General features: G+C 33.0%; 1 protein-coding gene across 12 annotated transcripts in view; it reads left to right on the top strand.

Moving 5' to 3' along the window:
* Positions 1–23506, top strand: part of LOC143230346 (heparan sulfate glucosamine 3-O-sulfotransferase 1-like) — a 38803-nt gene that overhangs the window by 1154 nt on the left and 14143 nt on the right. For 3 of the 12 annotated variants that reach the window (XR_013016397.1, XM_076463766.1, XM_076463770.1), the window contains exons 2-3: positions 636–1149; positions 16822–16906. The gene's annotated coding sequence lies outside the window, so the exon portion shown is untranslated. Of the gene's footprint in view, positions 1–635; positions 1150–6146; positions 6331–15180; positions 15290–16471; positions 16497–16821; positions 16907–23506 lie in introns of those variants that run through there. The other 9 variants (XM_076463765.1, XM_076463774.1, XM_076463772.1 and 6 more) reach the window with 8 other exon arrangements.

Raw genomic sequence — 23506 nt, 5'->3', positions numbered from 1 at the left:
TATCTGAAATGTGAAAGAATTACATGTAATTCAGGTGTTTCTGGTTGTTAATGGATTGGAAAATATAGATGGTCTCGTAGAATGGTTGGTATAATCAGAAGAATGGAAATGTGAAATTCAGTAGTACTATTAGAAGTAATAAGCTAAACTTTGGATAAGTTATTTTTTATATTTTGTAGTTAAACTCAAAGCTGTAATATCATAAAATGGTTTGCCTGATATTTGATAGTGATGTATTTTATGTGCAGTTAGTTGAAATTGATTTAAACTTGTCAGTTAAGTATATAATTAGTTGGCTATGTTCATAGGTGTGAAAATATTTAATTTTGTTTTTGTTGTTGTAATGGTTGAAGGGTAATCATAATGAATGAAATGGTTTAAAGATACCTTCCACTTTTGTTTTTTATACTTGTATTTCATTGTATCAAGGATGTTGAAATATTCCAAAGTAACATGAATAAGTTGTAATAGGAAAAATATTCTGCAAACAAATGCCAATTATAGCAACTGCAAAGTAATACATATGGGTGATTGTAATTTCTTAAGTATACAGGGTGGCCCGTAAGTCTCTACCCATCCATATGTTATTATGTTATATTCAATTATGCATGTATTTTTGTTTCTTTTTTTTTCAGAGAAGTATGGCCAATGTAAGCCCATTTACACTTGAAGAGCTTATTGTGACATAATCGTCTCATAATATTATGCAGCAAGAATGAGAGACGGCACACAGATACACTGGATACATAAGATATATGGATGGGTAGGGACTTACGGGCCACCCTGTAGATGGAAACCAAATTCACTAACTTGATTGATGAAAATAATCTTAGCAGTGCTTTGTTATAATTAGTAAAGACAAAAGAAACTTTTGAGATATATTTGTAAATCTATTGATTACAAACCAAAAGATAAAATTCTTTTTTTTTTATTTTAAGGATAAAAAGGAATCTGTTGATCCATCTAAGCTGTCCCATCTACTAATCTATATGTTGAATAAGAAAAAATAAAGATTGCAAGGCCAGTTTTCTCTTAAACTCTCTTGAATTTAATGCACTTACGTCATATGAAGGTAACCCATTTAAAGGGCCAACCATCCTTTTAGAAGAATAAGTGTATTATGTGAAGATGACTTCTATCTTCCCAAAAGTTAGTTGTATACCCTTGTTATATGGTGGAATGGTTTATTTTACAGAAATGAGAATGTTTTTTAATGTATTTTCTTTAGAGAAAATAAGAGTAAGAGGTAACCTCTTAAAGCTTAAAATATTGTCTGGGCTCTAAATAATACTCTCTAGATTTTAGAGAATTGGTAGATAAGCTAGGCTTCAGTTTGAATAGTTTTATATATTTAACAGGATATTGGACTGTTGAAAAACATTTTTTTGCTCTCAACCAGTGATAGTGAGGTTTTAGAATTTGGGAAATACAATAGATTTAGGTGTTTTCATGCTTAGTGAGCTTAAATCAGATGCCTGTTGAGTGAAGTATGTTTATACTTTAAAGTTTGTAATCCATTTTTAAAAAATCCATTTGGAAGATTATCAAGTGCTTACTGGTGATATTACAACTTGTATACAATTTCTTTAAGTTTTGTTGTTGTTTTGTGTTCAAGAGTGAATGGAGTTGAAAACATAATGTGTACTTTGTGTATGTGTATAATTGATATTGAAAGAAGCTTTGTGTACAAAGAAAGTTTAAGTACCTTTTTTGCAGTAGTTAATGTTCTACTCAAAAACTTCTTTGTGTTTCTTCTTGATATTCCATGGTATATTACTTATGAAGTTAAGAGTACAGGTCTTAAATGGAAATGTTGAATGTTACACTTGAACAAATGTTTTTGGTAATAGTGCTGTGTGTGTGTGAAGAGGAGCTACAAAATACGTATTTGGTAAAAAGGAAATGTAAAATTATTTGTTTTGTGAAATATCTATTGTAAAGTGAGGGTAACAAAACTTCATTGTATAATATGCAAGAATATTAAGTCTAAATGATTTTTACAAAATTTTTTGGCAGAAATGAATGACTTTAAAATTCCAGAATTCAGTAATAACATACTTTAAAAAGTATGCAATAAAGTGCTGACATTATCATATCATAGTTTAAAAAAAAAATGTACTGAAAGAGAAATTCTTAAGAAACAAAAGACGTGTATTAAAGTACATCAGTCAATATTAGTGGCTAGCCCCCCAGTGGTAAACCAGTATGTTTACAGACTTTCAATGTTGTAAGTCAGGTTTTGATATCCCTAGTAGGCAGAGCATAGATAGCCCATTGTGTAGTTTTGTGATTAACTACAAACAAACAAAATTAAAGGACTGTTTCAAGTTTAAAAAGGGGTTGCTTTGATTAGGATTGAGTTATTATGATATATTTGTTATTTGTTACATATTCAGTAATATTCTTAGTCACATTGTAAATTGCTTGACTTTGTTTATAACCCAAAAATAAGGTTTATCCTGAGAAGAATTTACTAGACTAAGACTTGGGAAATTTATTTCACCTTTTTTATATATAACTGTTTTGGACAAAGGATCTAAGTATTCTATTAAAGGAAAAACTTTGGTTATGGTACTTCTTACAATGATATAGTTAATATAGGAGTATACTAAAGGTAAATATTTACTTTTTTTATTTTATGAATGTATTGGTATTGCTTTGGGGAAAAAGTGTTGTGAAAATCTGAAGTTCAGGTACTTTCAAAAGGTAGATCCTTATTCAGGACTAAGTAGCAAAAGAGAGAAAGAATTACCTAGATTCAGGTTAGGCTAAAATTTATTTTTGGGTAAAATAAAGAATCCTTTTGATAAGTTAATTAGATTAGTCAAGTGTGACATTATTTGTATGGTTAATTGGCAGTTAGCTCTGTGTTAACAAAATAACACTGAAGTTATGATCTCATGTTTTTGTATTTTTAAATTTTTGGTCCTATTTCTATAGTTGTTTAAGAACTTTGGCTGTTCTAGACCCCCTTTTTCAGCATACTTAATCCCTATAATACAGTTTGTTTTATGTAGTTCATGTTTCGTGGGGTTTTAACAGGTAAATCTTGTTGTGTGAACTGCAGGTCTGATTATTTAACCATACTTAAGCATGTGTATCACTTTCAGATTTTGAAGGCAGTTTTGAAATTCCTTCAATGAACTGTAAAAGTCTGAATCATTTTGTCTTGGACTAAAGATGATTTTGATTGTAAGAAGTTTAGGAATGGTATTGATGTCTGTAGTGTGTAGATGAAAATGTTTTTATTACTAAATCTTCTGTGCTTTTATAAAAATGTTTTGTGATGGTTAAATTGGGATGTTTAACATTATATTTAGAAGTTTTAGCATTATAAAAATTATTGGCACATATGAGTTTTTGTGTGTGTGTGTGTTTACGTGTGCATTACTAGATCACTACTCTGGAATTTGTTTTGTATACATATTTAGGTAGTGTAGGTAACAGTATCTGCCTTGGCTTCGCTACTGTTTTATGAGATTAGTCTAGGGTGTTGGTAATAAAAGTTTATGAAAATAGCTAGTGCTGTAAGATTTACAAAAGTGGAGGTGATTAGCAGCAAAGTGTGCATAGTTCAGAATGGTAGTTTCAACAGAAATGGAAGTTATTGGTAGTAAAGGTTACATGGCTGAAAATAGTTGTTTCAACGAAGTGTCAAAATTTTACAGAAGGGTATTATCAAAAAAAGGAAAGATTGTGGTCATTTTTTTGCTACTAATTTGGGTAAATTATTATTATCAAAGCTTGCTTGCTACAAGAGATTGTGGATAAAGTGATAAGAAAATTTCTTTCATTTCTTGAATACAAGATTGTTGTAAGTTAGTTTATAGCATTGTTTTGAAAGAGTAAATATTGATGTATTTGATATATCTGAAAATTGGATTCCAGTTTTAATTAAGCAATCTCAAGCATATTTCTCAGTTTTTGAGAATGCTTGTACCAGTGTGTATAAAGAGTATGAACAGTGAGGAGAATCCATGTGCATCAGTATGTTAATGGTTATCACTGATGAACTTTACTGGAGACATGTTAATTCTTTATGGGAGTAATGTGTGAATGGAGGTGTTTTATAATGAAATTACGTAAAGCAGTGGTTCTCAACCTTTTTTTACCCATGGACCCCTTTTCCCTTCTTTTTCTTGGTGGACCCCTTCATAACTATTGGTCATAAGAAGACAATATTCTATTTTTCACTAATATAAATTTTGAGGTTTTAATAATCAAAGAAATAGTATATAATTAAGCTTTATTTTTAAATGAAAACTAATTTAATGCAAATAAAGTATTCTACAACAATAATAATGATAATTAGTAATAATAATAATGATGATAATGATAATTCTTTACCAATATCTTGTATTACAATATTATAATGTTTCTTCCATGGTCAAGCCCATGGAGATCAGAGCTCTTCAGGCAATTGAATTCACTGCAGCATTTATTTATGTACACTGGTTAAAATTTTTGATACACCAGTTAAAGTTAAGTGTGTGATAAGAAAAAAAAAAAAAAAAAAAGAGATCGGCATATTTATTCAATGAGATCCCTGTGGTTGATGCTGCTCGGCGAGTTTCTTTATATCTGGTTCCATCGATGTTAATGATAGTCGAAGATCACCTCTTTTCACAATGTCAAGTCTATTGCGAGCTTTTGATAACAGTTGAGAAACACGACTAAATCCCGATTCAACAAGATAAGATGTTGGAAAAGCAATAACGTAGAGCTGTGCTTTATCCCAGAGCAAAGGGTACTTTGTAGCAACATCATTTGTCTTCCATACATTGTACTTTCCATCTTTGAATTTTGCACGCATTATTTCATCACTTTGTAATTCGATTAGAGGCTCTTGCAAAGATATGTCTATATCGGCAACATTAACTTTGAAAGGAATTGAAACCCAAGTTGGTATAACCATCATGAGTAGGTCACCAAACCGAGTTTGCATATCTTCATGCATATTTTCCATATATTCACCATATAATGCAAGATCTTCATCTTGCAAATCGCTGCTAACAGAGGCCAAACAAGGAAACTGTTCAAATGCACGACGCCTGATGTTATTCTTATACAACTGTAGTTTCCTCAGAAAAGCAGCAATAGCACTTTTACTAGATATCAGATCAGAATCTTTTCCTTGGAGCTGTTTATTAAGTGAATTCAATTTTTCAAATATATCTGATAAGAAAAACACATCACATTTATTTGCAAGCAGCTGTTCTCCAAGTTGTGTGTTAGCAAGAAAGGAAACAATAGAATCCCAAAGTCCAATGAAACACTGAAGACAATTCCCCTTTGATAGCTATCTCACCTCTGTATGTAATACAAGCCGCTCAAACTCTTCTCCATTTTGCTTATATAATTCATGAAAAAGGCGGTCTCTGAGAGAATTTGATTTAATATGGTTAACTACTTGTATTATGACAGTAAGGGCATCATGCAAACGTGCACTCATTTTCTTTGCAACTAAGTGTTGATGGTGTATCACGCAGTGAATACAAAACACTTCCGGGACAGCTTTTTTTAAATGTACAATAAAACCTTTGTATCTGCCTGTCATAGATGGTGCACCATCAGTAGCACAAGCGATTTATATTTTTGAGTGGAATATTGTTTTCCTGGAAATAAGTAACAACTTCATTAAAAATTGTTTCACCTTTTGTGTCTGTCACAAGACTTCTAGCAAAAAGCATTTCCTCTTTGGGTCCTTCATCATTGTTAAATCTAGCATATGCTAATAAAATGGCCTCATTATCTCTTAAAGTGGATTCATCAAGTTGAAGGGCAAACTGTTTTACTTGCAAATGGGCTATCAATTGTTTTTCTACATCCTCTGCCATTTCATCAATGCGTCGTGACACAGAAGAGTTGCTTAAAGGGATGGAATTAGTAATTTCACTTGCATTTTGTTTCATAACTGACGAAATTATAACACACTGCTGGTAGAATTACTGTTTCACCAACATTATGGGGTTTTCCTGCCTTTGCTATTATTTTGCTAATTTCATATGATGCCAGTAAACCATCACTCATTTTACACACTTTGTTATTAAACAGTTGAGACAGTTTTTCTAGCTTGGAAATCATCACGAAGTTTTTTTAAAGTATTCTACTGGTTTATCTTTCTCTCCTGTGTGCTTCTTTTCTAGATGGATTTTTAGTTTACAAGGTTTCATACAATCATTTGAAAGTACATCCATACATATGAGGCACATTGGTTTCATTTCATTATGTGGTGTTGGAATAAATCCGTAAGACAAATATTCAACAGAGTACTGTCGGCACTTCTTTTTACTTGGAGCAGCCATGGGATGTCTGAAAAAAAAAACACACGTACGTACGTAGATACATACATACAATTATTGCATTTCATAATATCTAACTATATATATAGAGCTATTCATTTTTAGAAATTTTTCGACAAATAAAACGCATATTTAGAAATGGAGTGCATGGTAAATGTTCGAGGTAAAACTGGTAAATAGAAATGTTATAGTTAAAATAACTTTAATGATTAAAAAAAAAAACTATACAAGTCATTCATTATTATCATTAGGGTCACCATTGACATTTTTAACTTTCTCAAAGCTGATAATTATATCAGATAACTGCCAAGATATGAATTGATATTTGAAATTTGTATCAAAACGGGAAAAATTGCAACTTTTCTCTTCAGTCTTTTTATACTGGGAAATAATTTTTTCATTATTGAAATGCAGAAATTAAAAATACGAAAGAATGTCTGTACTAGGAACTTTTAATATCTCTTACCTTTTCACGATGGTGTTCAACGTTAAACTGAAGTGAACTGCTTGGGTTAAGTCAACATTTTAATAGATTTTCCCCTAGAAGGGTTTGACAGATTGAAGTATTTCTGGAATAAATTCCCTAAGGAGATTAGTATGGGAGGGCGAAGGTCAGACAGACAATATAATAGGAAAAGAACAGACTGCCTGAGGTGCATATTTAAAACCAGCTCTTATCACTTATTTTTTCTTTTTCTTTTTTTATTGCTTTCAAGGCAATTTTCTGGAAATTTTTCGAAATCTAGAAAATACATCCAAATTCGTTTGAATGTCTACTTCAGCTTTCTTCACGTTCAACCAAAATTACAGTAGAAATTGAATTTTTAATAATAAAAACCATTCTGAGTTGGTTTTCTTCATGGACCACCAAAATATCATTGTGGACCCCCAGAAATATTCCATGGACCCCGGTTGAGAATCCATGATGTAAAGCAAGAAAAAATGCAAAAAATGAGTCATGATCTATAGGTTGTATTAAGTTCATTTTTATAAAAGTGCACATGAACACAAAGAATAATAGTTTTGTAAACTTCAAAACATGAATGGTTTAGAAGGGTGGACCCTTTAGTAATAGGCAATATGATAAAGACTTGTGTAGCCAGGTTCAGGTAAAGTAAGTGTCTTATATTTATTTGTGATTGATCAGTTAGTGTAATTTTGATGTAACAGTATAATTTTATTGGAATATCAGGGAAGTTATTGATAAAAAAAATCTACAACAAGGAGTTAAATTTCTCATTTTTATATTCACGATATTAGGACTTAATTAGGTAATTGTGTGGTTAATGTGTAGAAATAACTGATTTTCTGGGAAGAATGAGTGGAAATATTTGTAACAAACTCAAGGATGGACATGCTAAGATATGAAATATGAATTGAATATTAAAAGCTATTGAAATGACCCTAGATTCAACCATTCAGCTTCTGTTATATACCTTTCTTCATGCACCCTAGAATTCTATTTTAATCTTACTGATTAAGGACACATGGAAAGAGTTTTAACATGTCTTATTTTTGAATTCTTTCAAAATAAGTATGTATAAACACTTTGGAAGTAGAAGTTGCAATACTTTAATCAACTTTTTTTCTGATATATAACATGATTTACATCATAACCACCTAAATCATAAATTCACAGTTGAAATCTATACAGCAATAGTAATTACTAATTGCAACGAAATAGCCAGTTTATACAAATATATTATAGCAGATATAAAAAAAAAAAAGGGAGGGGGAGGCGGGTACACTATATAATGTACTAGTGTTTTATATACTTTAAACAGAGCATTTTGTTACTTATTACTTATTCCAGCCTAAATATTTTTTTTTTACTTCTCTACTAACTTTCTCAGTTCCATATTAGTGTATACAACCATAATAATGTTCACATTTGATACTTTTACTTTCAGGTATTGTTTTAACACTTTTTTGTTTGGGATCACCAACTTACTAGGAGTTTAATCCCTACTAAACAGTTCTTGTTCATAAAACAATAACATGATGGATAAGGCTAACTTTCAGCACTAAGGATGACACTAATTTTATTTAAATCTCCAGCATAATTGGCTGAGATGGACACCCACTTCCAATAGTCTTACCTTCTCACACAAAGATACCTCAATTCTTTTCTGACTTCTAAGTATTACTAAGAAGAAGGAAAAAAAAAAGTTGACCAATGCACCAGTTGGTGCATTATACCTCATCAATTTCGCACCATTTTGAACATGTACATATTATGTATCTATTCTCCAATAGTAGTATTGTGCCATCTATATTGGCATAGATAGTTCTTTTCACTATTCTTACTCAATTTCCACTTTCTCAATTGACACAGCATTGATCAGATGCGTTGCTTCCACAGTTGTAATTTACTGTCATTGCATTCATTTGTTTCAACATTTTTTTTGCATTGGTTTTTTTGTCACCTAATTACAAAATATAGTATAAATTTTGTAATCAGTGTATCTACTATAGATATTCACATTTCAGTCAAAAACACTTCTGGTACAATTTTCCAGGAATTGGGGTTAACTTTTTCTGAAAAGGAAGAAGTTTTAATTTGCATGGTGTTTGGTTCATGTGTTTGGCCAGCAATTTCTTCTTCTTTTCAATATGACAGTATTTCTGAGGAAGAATACAAGCAATGAGAAGACAATTTGGACTCTTTATTTCAGCATCAATTCCACCAGTTGCCATGCTGCCACATTGTTCTATCTGGTGGTGAATTTTTCTTCTCCTTTCTTCCTGTTGCTTCAAGTTCTCTTATGCTTGAAAGCTTCAGTTTGAGTCTTTGCACTTTTTCTTTTATGGATGATTGGCTCCTGCTTGCTTTCTCCCATTCGCAGTCCAAAGTCTACACTCCTCTGCTCTAACAAGATGTAGCACGGGTGGGACTTCCTAATGACAGTAAGGAAGATTGCTCTTATCCCATTTCAATACTCTGTTTGTTTGGGTTGGTCTTACTTCCAACCTCAGCTTTCTTCTCTTTGGGTTTGGAGCAAGCATTTCACATCTCTCACCTTTTCTTACAGCTCATATTGTTCTTTTTGAGGATGTGAGCTCATTTGAAAGTTCTCAACTCTCATGCATTTGGCTCATACAAATTCCCTTCTGTGGACAAACTTTTATTCAGGTTTTTTCTCCAGGTTTGATCTCATTTCCTCCTCTTCTGTTCTTTCCTTTTTTTATTCCTTTGATTTACCTATCAGGATCTCATTGTGGTCCTTTATGCTCTTTCTTGTTCTCCATTTAAACCTTTGTTTTCATGTTTCATCTACCTTCTCTTCCTCGAGATATTTCTTCCTTTTGCTTGCTTGTGGCTGTTATTGTTCAGATATTGATGATATTAATGTTATGCACATCTTTTACCATTCCTCAGATGTCATCCTTTGTCCCAATTGGTCCTTTCTCCCTAAGACATGCTGCTAGTGTGGGTGGTTTAGCTATCACAGCTAACACATTTATTATTAAACATTTATTCTTACACCTATGTTTGTTTTAGTTTGTTGCATGAGGTATATTGTTGGATGTGTATTGTGCAAGTCATACCTGTTCTCTAACTTTGTAGAAGATTCTCAAGAGCAATAATCATCAAAATATTGTTTTCATAAATGCCAACATGTTTTCACACCGTGAACATTTGAGAATCTTGTCTTAAAGTATACAACTTGATACACCAAGAGATATAAATGAATATTTTTTTTTATTGCTACAGTTGGTATAGCATAAGTTTCAAAACCTACAATTCTGATAAATACTTACTAATTGGAAAACCAAAGATATCTGATCAGGAATGTGTATATATATTCCAAACATTACAAACTTCAGTGAATTAACTTTGAATGTTAGTATTTCTATAAAGACGTTAAATATTTTCATCAATAAAAAGTCAGTTGTGCCAATAAAAGACAGCTAACTGGCTTAAACAAGGTGTAACAGTATCAACTCAGAATTGTGTGGACTTGGACAGTCAATAAAATATTCACTTCTAGTCAGATATATGACTCAGCATAGTTTGTAAAGCTTTTGTATATAAACCAATATTTATAACTATTATTATAAATTGGATTATTTTTATGTTAAAATATATTTCTGTTAAGAAAGAAAATTGTGCATCAATCTGAAATTGACATTCAATTAGCATCTAAATTAAAATTTCTGGTTATTTGAAATTGCAATACGTCAAATCAGACAATCATCTGAGATAAATTATAATATGTAACAATAGCCATTTCCCACCCCTCAAGGTGGACACCTTTATGTGGTGAGGGGACCTCCTAGGTAAGGTTCTGTATTTATAATTTACCTTCTGTGGGATCTGAACATCCACCCACATGTTGGCAGTGTGTATGGCAACCTGTGAAAAGGAGGAGAGGATTCTGGTGTTTGAGTGGTGTATGGGGCACTGCAGCACACTACTTTGACATTGAGTTTCTATAGATGGGTTGCCCCACAGTGACAGCTGACTGGTCCTTTGGGCTAGGGTCAACTGAGTACCAGTGTTGGGCATTCTCATTGGGTGTTGTGGACATCATGTCTGATGTTGATGTTTGAGTCTAGTGCTCACAAAGCTCTAGCATTGCTACAGTGTCCTTGTTTGGCATTTTTGTGCATCCCTATCTATTACTTGATTATGAGCAGGCTCAGTGGACACTGAACTATTCTCCTTTATTGTGGATCACCTAAATCCTCTTAAAAATAAAATGGCAAAAAAAACAAACAAACCAGCAAACTGATAAATAACCACATCTAGAAGGCTGACCAGCAATATTTAACCAATTTTGTACCTATACCCCACTTTTTGATCTTGCATTTTATGGCAGCCAGAACTCGGGCAAATATCTTCCTTTTTTTGTTCGGAAGGGATTAGAGGAACTTGCTGGCTCTCCAAAGCCAGTTAAGACATTGTGCTATAGATAACTTGATGAAAACATCTACAACAAAACACAGAAAACTCTTTCTGAATTGAAAGGCTGTTTGGGATCTACCTATTCAGGTTATTTTCCATGTTACTTTGAATTCTTCACAAGGAGTTACTGTTAAGAGATTTGAAAAACTTTTCGAAGTCGGAGATCCTCATTGGTTGTTCCAGCAAAGGAGCTTCTGCAGTGTGATGTATCTACACTCTTAAAAAAGGAATTATGCTGTTTATTAGTATTCTTATTTTGACATTTGTATCATCATATCCACCTGCCACTGTCAAGGTGGATTTTCTGAAATATATCGTCATGCACTCCCAACCCTCTGATGTTTCCAGTGTCAATAGTTTGGTCATTTGAAGGCATCTTTTTGTGTTTCTGTGATATGTGCTTGTTGTGGTGACAAAGACCCTGATGCCTGTAAATCTAAACTAGACTCTCACTCTGTTAATTGTGATGGCTTCCACCCTTCTTACTATTCTTTTTGCTTTAAATGAGTGTAGAAGAATGAGGCACAGCATTTAAGAACTGTTAACAATCTTTCTTACCCCAAGACTTTGAAGTTATTCTCCTGTACTCCATTTTGGATCTGTGCCATTACACTAATTCCAATGCTACAGAGAAAGTTCAGAGACCTTTCTGTGCTTCCTTCAGAGTCTCTTACACAATAGGAAGAGCCTTTTACCATCTGTGGATAAGAGTTGAAAAGTCAGTCTATTCTGTCCCTACCATTACTTCCAGTGATCACCCAAGTTCACCTCTTTTAGTCTTGGCTCCTAATGATTGTTTTGATCTATCTTCCGTTAAATATAAATGGTGCACTCATAAAGAAAGGTTCTCTGCTCAGTTCTTTTGCACTTCAATAGAAATAGCTATTTCGATACAGTGGTACTATTGAGGTTTCCATTCTAATTTGAACTACATTTGAGGCCTTGATACCTATTATCCCATGTCTTTCCTTACAGGAAAGTTTCATGAATCTTGCCATCATTTTGATGTTTTCTTTATACCAGAACTACAGGCACAGTCTTCTCTGGGTCAAAATCAGGTGACTCTAGGGACTATGCCATGGTTTACTGTGGCTTAGTGATTGTTCACAGGATCTCCTCTACAGTTTTTTAGTTCACTGCAGAGTTGTGTGCCATTTCTCTTGCTCTGGATTACATAGAAGCTATGCAGTACACCTATTGTACTATTTACACACTCTTACCTTTACTTCACGTGTAATCACTTAATGTTAGTTTCACCCTGTTCTCATCAATATTCAACAATAACTAGCCCATTTTTCTATCTTCTGTTTCTGTCCTAATTTTCTGGATACCTGTCTGTTGATATTTACAGGAAGGAGTTTGCTGACACTACAGCTAAGTCCATCTGCTCTGGTACCATCACAGTTATACTTGTCCTATGTATGTATTAGAGTGTGTTATTCAAATTTGGTTTCATGGCAGTTGGCAGTCAACTTGAGGTCAACAGCATCACAGCAAGGTTTTCCAGATTAAGCCAACTGTTGGTTTCTGGCTCTCTTATCAGAAGGATCAGAAGAAGGAAATTATTTTAGGTAGACTACACATTGGTCACAGTTATTTAACTTTTTTTTTTTTATCTGGTACTAACTCCTCAATGTGTAACTTTTGTGACACTTGAGTCCCAATTGTCCACATTTTGCTGTCATGGTATTGTGACAACTGTGAGTGGCAGCATCATTTTTAACATATGCTTTCTATGGGTTTATTTATCCCTTTGTTGCTCCTTATTTGTATGACATGGCTATATTTTCCTCTTGTATACCATTTTCCTCCCATGGGGATTTCATGTACATCAGCTCACCTTTGGCAGGGGTAAATTATATATTATTTCATTTCATTGTTTTTTGTTTTTTGTCCAGAAGCTCTACTTTTAATTGCTGATAATGGGATCCAACTTTGTGGTGGGTATTGCCTGCTCAGCTATGGTTTACCTCAAACTTTCACTATTTGTGTGTGTATTAGACATACAGATAATGTGCATATCAATAAATTTCACTTATGAGTAATGAAGAAGGGGATTTCTGCTTACCTCTGCTGATCCTTTGACTGTATAAATTTGGGTTGGTCTGCATTTTAGAATAGGGAATTATGATGTTCTGTCAGACTTCTTACCATGTGCACTCCTTTCTTCTTCTTTTTTCCAGTGTAGGATGAGAGTTCTTATCAGTTCAGTCACCTGGCTGGCAGACTATGAGTTTACCCACACATTAAAAATATAGCAGAGCTGGTTTCTTGCCCTCCATTTCCATTGGATGCTTTTTCCCAGGTAGATGGCAATATACAGGCAAAATAAAATAGTAGGTTGTATAATGTGGCCCACATGCCCTGGCCACTATATTTGTGCTCTCTTATGTTATATATATATTTTATTTTATTTATCCTAATTCCAAGGATGAGTTAAGAACCTCAACTGTCTGGTTGATGTTGTGTATGTACATATTTAATTCTATATATATTTTATGTCACACTTTCATAATGACTTGAATAGTTGAAATAATTAGAAATAGTAATAACTGATAATTTTGTTTTTGTGATATTAATCAATATAATTGTAATTGTAATTAACTTTACATATACAGGCTTGGTTGTTTTGATCAACCTTTCAAAATTGTAGCCTTGAGATAATACACACTGTAATTTGTATGTGGAATTTGTATGACCAGATGATTAAGGTGCTTAACTTGCAACCAGGTTCAAACCTGTCCCACCAAACATCCTAACCATTTCAACCTTGGGGACATTATCTGCACATTGCCCATTTTGTCAAATTAGCTACCAGTGGTTTTTGAGTTTGTATTGGTGAGTTGGAGGTGGGTGGGGATGACTAGCTGCCTTTCCTCTTGTCCTTCACTGCTATATTAGGAATGACTAGTATATATATCCTTCATGCATTTTTTCATGAACTTCCAAATAAACAATGAAATTTGACAAGCTTTTAGTAAATGCTACAAGTATTTTGGATATAAAAAAAAATCAAGTTTTATAATTATTTTTTACTAAAGACCTGTTTGAGTGTTCTTGAGGGCAAGTGAAGTTTCACATTAAGGTTAAAGGTAATTTTCATTTCACAATTTTCAGATTTAATTTGCATAACTTTTAGAACTACCTAAATGAATATCAATTAACATTAATTTTGTCTGTTATTTTCTTTACATAACAGTATATACAGACTTGGTCCATTTGATGGGCCTTATAACTATCACAGAAAAAAAAAACCCATAAATTATCCTTTTGGTTTTTCTTTTTAGAATTAATGCATATTATTACAGACATTTGCATAATGCTCTCACAGCCCAAATGGATAGTCAAATTTACTGGACATATAGGTTGTTTGTTTTTTGTTTTACTGCTACTTTACTGCCAAAGTAAATTATAATATTGCCAAAGGTTTTTGTAAACACAGCATCAAGTTACTATCACACTTGGATTACAACATACTGCAGGCACAAAATGTGTTCTTGCACTGAAGTTTTTGTTTTTTATCTGAGTTTGTAATTTTATACATTTTGATTACTTTGATAACATTAAATAAAAAATATACATGAAAAACAAATGTAATTATATATGGATCTTGTACTTTATTTTGCTCTGTTTTGATGAAAGTTAATCCTATTTTATTTTAATTGCACTTTATATCCATCCTATTTGCTGTTTTCATAATTACTTCTAATGTTCTATATTAAATATATTTATTTACACAACTGATATGCATTTCTGTAATTTGCCAGTTTTGTGTGTTCACTGATATGTATTTGCTGTTTCATCACTAACTTTCTCTGTGTTCTGTTTTTAGTACAAACTGTAACTTGGTTTTTTTTGAAATATGAAAAATAAGTACTAAAGTGACTGAAATATGAGTAAGATAGGATCGTGAAAATTATAAATATCCCCAGCAATAAGTAGTTATTTTTTTTTATTCTGTTTATATAGGCAAATGTCGGCTGCATTAAAAAGAAATATATCAATAACCAGCTTGATTGTGTAACACGCATTAGATTCCCTAAACTTTTATTGTGCCAATATAAGGAATAACTTTTTGGTATGGAATTTCTGTATATAAATATTTCTAAATAACTTCAAGTTTACAAAAACTTTTCAGTTAAGATCTAATTTCACTGAGGATCTGTACATAAATGCATGGATTAAACTAATTTATCATAAGATTCATTTTTACTTTAAAGACTGAAACATAGTAAGGAAATAAATAAATATATATGTAAAAACGGCTCGTTTTGGGTTGAGAAAATTTTTTACGTAGAGGAGTGAACAACGTTTCGACCTTCTTCGGTCATTGTCAGGTTCACAAAGAAAGAGAGGTAACTGACAGGAAGCTGACCACATGTTTGAAAGGGGTTGTGTAATGAGTGTCGGAATGTAGAGGGCAGGCTTAGATGTTGAATATACAATTTTATATTAATTTTTATTATTTATTATATTATATTTCAATATAGGTATAAAGGTGTTCCTTTGTATTGGTTTATTTTGGGCTTAAGTTGTATAAGTAAGGCTTCTTTAATTTTGCGTTTGTTTATATTTGTTTCTTTATTTAGTATTTGATTGTTTTCTATGGTTATGTTGTGTTTATTTGACTTGCAGTGTTCGAAAACGTGTGAAGGTGACTTTTTATGTTCTTTGAATCTGGTTTCCATTTTTCTACTTGTTTCTCCAATATAAAAGTCGTGGCAGTTATCACATTGTATTTTATAAGTAATGTTGATGACTGAAGAAGGTCGAAAACGTTGTTCACTCCTCTACGTAAAAAAATTTTCTCAACCCAAATGAGCCATCTTTACATATATATTTCTCTACAAGTGGGTTTTCTCGACATCACTGATAGTTAGGAAAGAAGCTAAATTGTTTTATAACTGTAAATTTGCTCTAAAAGTTTGATTTGTAGAAAACAAAGATGGGATAGAGAGAGAAGAAAGCTAATCATTCTGCAAATTTTTGATTTGGTTTAGCAAATGTCTCATTAAAATAAAAAATTTATAATTCTTATTATCAATTAGAAGCTATGAAACTCAGGCATAATAAGGACTTAATTTTTGTATAAGATTTTTTACGTTAGGTACTTACTAAGAAAATTGTATATATAATCTCAGATGTTTTGACTTATTAACTAAGTATATCTTGCATATAATGTAGGAAAAATGGCATTATTTTAGTTTAGAGCTTCAATAAACCAAGTGGAAAGAGCACGTGATTCCAGATAGCACAAGAGTATCTTGCTTACCTGCCCCTCAGAGGTATGTCTGGATGTAAATGTTAGAAACTAGGTTTTGATACTTGTGGTGGGCAGAGCACAAGATAGCTTTGTGCTTAATTACAGACAAATTGATTTTCAAATTTAATTTCTTCAGATGATAAGCTGTTCATTTATTATAGTATTTTTGTATGATAAACAGCACTGGATTTTAATTCAAGAAACATTCTGATATACTGGAATTCTCTTTCAACTTTTACAGTTAAGGATTGGTAGTTTAAGAATGACTTAGTTGAAGATTTCAAGAAAAATAAATACCTTTTTTATCTTTGTACAATGCATGATGCAATTAATTTTTTTATTTTTAGGTATGTTTCAGAACTTTAGATTCAGTTATTTGATATCTATACCTGTATGTTGATTATTTAGACCTGAGGACCACTAATTATCCAGGTATGTATTTTCAGAAATATTTCTATTTGAGTTATTTCACTTAATTATATTTTGTAGGAACTTTCTTTAGTTTTTCTAATTGTTCTTGTGCTAGTTGTCATTTGCCCAATATTTTTATGTGCAACATTTAAACACACTTGCTATATTCAATCTCAAAATTGGTATAAATATGACTTCTTAATTGTAAAAATATTTTATTGTATGGTAGTTAGAATATACTTGAATTCAATGTTAGGGTTAATTGTTTTTTATGAAAGTGAATATATTTATAATTATTGGTTTTGTTTTGTTTTTTTACTGCATTAGTGATACAAATGTTTAAATATACATTTGTCATTTGGTTTGTCTTTTAATAAGATTGTTTTGATACAATACTTCTATTTGTTCAGTGCTGCTTACTATATGTACAATGTTTTATGCTCGCCACTAGCTTTAATACTTTCACTTACTTTTGTGTTTAACATAGTACAGCTGCACTGTTGCATACAAATAAATGTGCAACATCTTTTTACCAATAAGTGATACACCCTTCAGGCACAGCTGGCTCCCTCTATACTTCAGAACTGTTTTAACTTCTTGCTTTTGACACAGTAGTGTGAAGATGTGATCAAATTTCGAATTGTACCATACACTGATGTGTATCTATTCAACATCAACTTTACCTAGCTGAGCATTGCTCTTTGCAGTATCTTATTTGCAAATTTCTCCTCCCTCATCAATACATCATGTATCCTAGCACTGTATATAAGCACCTGACTTGGTTATAGTGATCACTTTTTCTTGATGAAGTGTTGGTTATAGTTTATGCTGAGGAATTGTTATGCATCATCTTGTTATGTGATCATAATTTTAAAAACATTATTTTCAAAGAAGTTAGATGTGATATTTGTAGGTATGAATTTCCATATTACTGTTGTCAGTGAGGCAGCTAATCTGACCTGTATTCTTCCTTTGTTATCTAGCATTTATCTGTGATGGTGGTGGTACTTTCGGTTGGAGCTGTCCCTGTTTTTATCTACTGAAAGATGGAGACATTCCATTTGGCTTGGGGTGTTTTCTCCTAATGCTTCTGAAGTTGACCTTTTTTATTGATCCTGGGGAAAATTTGGATTCTTTTTTCTGACAATTTGCTCTCCTATGTTAGCTTCTCAAAAGTCCAGTTTGGACTCTTCTCCTTTTCTTTTATTAATCATTTGTATTTGTGGCATTTTGTTGCTTTTCCTTGTTATCTTTGAGTCTGCTCCTCCCTTGCTGGTGGAGAGGAGGGGGCAACTATTTAATTTCTCCTCTTTCCTCATTCTTCTTGTTCATGGTGGGTGATTTACTGATTTATTATGTGATGGGGATACATAGACCTTGCATCCTCCTTGCCTGTTTGCTTGCCTTGATTTTTCTACTTTTTAGTGTTACTATATTTTTAGGACTTTCCCTCTCCCCTTATGTCTGATAGGTCCTTTTTAAGTCTCTGGCAACTAGATTAGGGGATACATCCATCTCTGCAAATCTTTTGCTATGTTTCTCACTTCTGCAACTAAATGTAGTCTAATTTGTTTTGGTCTGTAAGGCTTGGAAGTGTTAGTGATCTGTTTCGTCATCTTTTGTAATGTTCATCTTGACTGTTTTCATTGGGATCCTTTAGTTTCCCTTGAGTAACCCCACTTTCTTGGAAGTGGATCCCAAATATCCATTTTGCATATTTTGGTTTTTACAAGTGAGGCATCTTTTGAGTTGCATCTCAACAAATTCAACCCATTTGTTTTTTGCTGCTCATTCCTTTTATTCAATGAGTGACTCTTTGAGTTGATATTCAAATTTCTCCCACTGTTTTCTCACATTGTTCATATGCTTCGGCAGCTTTCGTTTGGGAATTTCACTTCACCTTACCCTTTGGCTGTTTTTTAACAATACCTGGATTGCAAGGAGTTTTGTATAATCTTGTCTCTGTTTTCTAGGGTGCATTATATATTGCTTTCACTGGATCCCACTTTGTTCATGGCAAGTGTTGTGAAGACAGGTGCAGTTCTTTCATCCCGATTTCACACAAGCAACTGATTTGATTATTATTATAGGTTACAAAAGACTCTTCAGAAATGGTGTTCCATGAGATCATCTGAGCATTTGCAGATGTATTACTATATTATCATGGACTATCATGAATAAAGCTAAAAGGAATTTTGCCTTTAGTTTAGAGCTGATTGAATAAATCGGGGTTGGTGTGCTTTTTTGAAAATTTAAGGAACTTGGTTCACCTATTGCTCTTTTCCCACAGTTCTTTTCGTCAAGACCCTGACATATTACTCCCAAGATTCTACTAGTGCAGCCAGGGAGTCCTTACCCCCACCTATTTTCTAGTCAATTGGATAATGGACCGAGGTTTTTTTTCACCAGTGTTATTGCGGGTCTTGGAATGCTTTTCCCATATATCAATAGGAGTGGTACCAGCTTTGGAGAGAGCCTGCTCATAATTCTGGTTCCAATTTGACATGGAGATGTGTGGTTGCATGACCCTTGTTTTTGGTAATTTTTGTATATGGAAGAAAGTCCACCATCTTCTTAAAATTCCAAATTTTAAGTGTCTTTATCCTTGGTCATTCATTGAGCCCAGGTTCCACACCTTCTCCATGATTGCAGGGGCAAGTGGAATACTCCTTATTCAGCGAGTTGGAAAGTGAGGATGAATGTTATTAATTCCAGACCAGATTATTTCTGTTCCTTTAGTTAGTTATGACTTGCACAATCCTCTCATTCTGAGCTGAGGGTGCTACCTTTTGGACTTCTTCGGGTATGGGAGAAAATTTGTCCACCTCTGTTACATTTTTTTTGTTTGTTGTAGTGTGAAGTGCATCACTCCATGGCTACAGGTTGGGATCCAATCAAAAGTGTAGGTGTGTGTGGGGGGGGCTATGACATTGCACTCCAATAGCCCTAACCACCAACATCAGATACAAGGATTAAAACACCTTAATTGCAATACCAAGTTTTGGAATTTCAACTATCTGGTTGGGGCTGGCCTATCAAAAGTATTCATGTTCTGTTCTGTCCTTGGTACAAGAACTACGTTCCAGGTGAATAGCTTACCTGTTCTCCCACTTGTGTACCATTTTCCTCTTGGTGCACCACTGTCCTATGCAGATGCTTTCTGTATGGATCATGCCCGCAATGACCCCTCCACTTTCTTAATTTGTACTTCAGCTGTGTTAATGGTTTGTTTAAGTATGTTTTTTTAAAAGTTAACATTTTCCTAAACTGAAAGTGTATTTCAAATAATACTTACCTCCACTGACACCCTGCCTCCACTAAGAATAGGTATAAGTCTTAAGTTATAACGTTATCTAAGTGAGGTGCTTATATACATTACTAAGATAGAAAAAGCATTGATGAGGGTGGAGAAATTTGAAAGTTAGATATTGCTAAAGCTGTTTATGTGGGGTATCAGTATAAGACTATGATGTGAGATAAATGCATAGATGATGTAAAAGAGGAGCTATATTGTCAGCAAAAGTAAGTATTATTGGAATTATGTTTTCAGTTAAGGAAAATGTTAACTTTCACTTGCATTTGATTTTGATTTATTCAAATTCATTTTTTTTTTATAACTATTGTATTTCTGGATTTTTGCTTGTTTTCCAACAGTTAAACTCGAGTTATTATGTGTTGTTACTATATATGTAAAAACAGCTGGTATGGGTTGAGGAAATTTTTTATGTAGAGGAGCAAACAACATTTCGACCTTCTTCGGTCATCGTCAGGTTCACAAAGAAGGAAAGAGGTAATTGACTGATAGCTGACCACATGTTTGAAAGGGGTTGTGTAACTGAGTGTAGGAATATAGAGGGCATTATTGTTTTATTATATTTATTAATATAGGTATAGGTATAAAGGTGTTCCTTTGTATTGGTTTATTTTGGGCTTGAGTTGTTGTATAAGTAAGGCTTCTTTAATTTTGTTTGTTTGTTTATTTAGTATTTGATTTTTTTCTATGGTTATGTTGTGTTTATTTGACTTGCAGTGTTCGAAAACGTGTGAAGGTGACTTTTTATGTTCTTTGAATCTGGTTTCCATTTTTCTACTTGTTTCTCCAATATAGAAGTCGTGGCAGTTATCACATTGTATTTTATAAATAATGTTGGTGTGGTGTTTGTCAGTGTAGTTTTTACATAGTATAGACCTTAGTTTTTTGTCTGGTTTTTGAATAAATTTGGTATTAACTGGAATGTCATATTTTGTTACTAGTTTTTGCCAAATGTTGGTTATTTGTCTGCTGATGTCGGGAGTATATGGTATGCAGCAGTATATGGTTTCGTGATTTTTTTATTCCTGACATATATTTACTTTTGTTGGTTGATTTTGCTTTCTGTCTAGGTGTATGCGTATAATGTTTTCTACGGTTTGTGGAGGAAACTTATTGATGTTGATGAAGTATTGTTTTATTTTGTCTAATTCATCGTTAATTTTATCTGGTGAGCATAGTTTTATGGCTGTGTTTATTTGGTTTCTTAGTATGTTGAGTTTTTATTTTGTTTCGTGTGCTAAGTCCCAAGGAATGTATAGTCCAGTATGGGTGATTTTTCGGTGGATTTCTGTTTTGAATTGTGTTTCGGTTCTTGTAATTTTGAGATTAAGAAATATTTGATTGCTTTCTTCCTGTTTAAATGTGAAGTTAATGTTGGGATGTATAAAGTTAATGTGTGAAAAAATTAAGTGTGTGTTCTGTAGATCTGAATCCCGCAATCACGTCGTCTACATATCTGTAACAGTATAGTGGTGGATGTTGCTTATATATTGTTTTAGTTGTTGAACATGACGTTTGTCTTCATTGTGGTGAATTCTATGAGGGTTGTTGGAATTTCTGTTGATGGGTTAGGGTTTTGCATATAGATTTCTAAGGCTATCTTGCAGGTTTCATCAGTTGGGACTTCTGTAAAAGAGCAATATAACATTGAAATTGGCCATTAAGGCTTTGATAATGTTGATTAAGATTAGACTTGAAATCAAATGTCTTTGAATGAGCTGGCTGATGTTACATATTTGGAGAATACCCATGTTATGTATTTACCCAGATTGAAATTAAACAATTCATATGTGGACATTTTTGGTTGTAATGGACAACCTGGTTTATTAGGTTTGGGGATACCATATATTTGTGGTGTGCATGAGTCAGTCTTGCATAGGTAGGAATAGTGTTTTTGAAATTATGTTGGCTTTTTTCAATTTTACTAGTATTTTGTCTAGTTGCGTTTCATGTATCTTTGTTGGATTGTGTGTATTGGTTTAAATTTGTTTCTGATAGGATATTCTTTATTTTATGGATGTTCATTATGACCATAGCATTTTCTTTATCACTTTTAGAATTTTTGTTTTTGTCTTGTTTTAGGTTTCTTAATGGAATTAATGTTTCTTTTTGTAAGATGGTTTTTTGGCTTTCTGTTTTGTGAAATTATGTTGGTTTTGTGAGAAAGTTCTTTGAAAAAATCATTTAAGATGTTTTTAGGTGTTTCTGGAAAATATAAATTTTAAATTTTTTATGGGAAGTTTGGATGTCAAAATTGTTGAAGATGTCTTCTTTCTGTTTGTTTTTTGATTTCTGTGGAAGGTATCACAAGTCTCTTGGCTAGGTCTTCTAAACATGTTTCAATTTTTACGGTTGGAATGTACCTTGGTGCTATTGCAAAGTTGAGTCCTTTGTTGTAGATGTATCTTGTCTGTGTTTAATTGTCAGTTGGATCTGTTAATTGTGAGGTTAGTCAACAGAAAAGACACCAACACCACAAACCATTTACTAACCTCATAATTAACAGATCCGACCTAAGAAGGTTAATGTTGTTCTGTACTGTTTTTAGATAGTTTTAATACCCATACCCAGCCCTCTTGAGAATACATTTTTACTTCATGTGGCTTTCTTGTCATTATGCATTTATCCCTCAATACTTATTTTGCCCCTATCTGTATGTAGTCATCAACTATAATAATCATCAGTCTATAGTACCCACTTTTGAGATTGCTTGTTCCATAAAACTACCAGAATATTCTTCCTTATGGTGTTTTGCACCATAACTATGTCTGTCCTCCTAGTGTCAATTAATGGAATGCCTTTGATTAAAGCAGTGTTGGAAAAGTGGCTTATCCCTCTGATCCTGATTGAATAAATCAAGACCAGTCTGCTTTTACAAATAGGGTTTTGTGGTCACCTATTGCACTTTTTCCAGTGTTGCATTCTTCAGGGTTCTACATTGTGTTGATTCCTTCCCACCTGTCAAGTAGACTATGGAAGTCTTTACCATTTACCAACTCGTAGTTCCTGCGACATGGAGAAATGAAGATGGTTCAGAAGATGTGAAGTTTCACATGGATGTGTTCCTCTAAAGAGAGATGGCTTTCTATGGATGCTTTCCAAAGGGTGTACTTATCTTGGTATGTTTTGCACTGGTTTCTCCACCAGCTCATTGTAGCATTTTATGTTGAGATAAGATTGGATCATATTGGATGGTGTAATTTTCCTGAAGTAAAATCTATTTCTAATAATTACTCATTTCCCCTTGTACTTTCCTCCTTCCTGCTTAATCTTAAAGGAAAGATTACGTTCTTCAGTATAGAGGGAAC

This window comes from Tachypleus tridentatus, chromosome 10 (genome assembly GCF_004210375.1).
Source record: "Tachypleus tridentatus isolate NWPU-2018 chromosome 10, ASM421037v1, whole genome shotgun sequence".
Taxonomy (NCBI): Eukaryota; Metazoa; Arthropoda; class Merostomata; order Xiphosura; family Limulidae; genus Tachypleus; species Tachypleus tridentatus.
The sequence above is the reverse complement of the archived record's forward strand: the minus strand, read 5'-3'. Positions and strand labels throughout refer to the sequence as shown.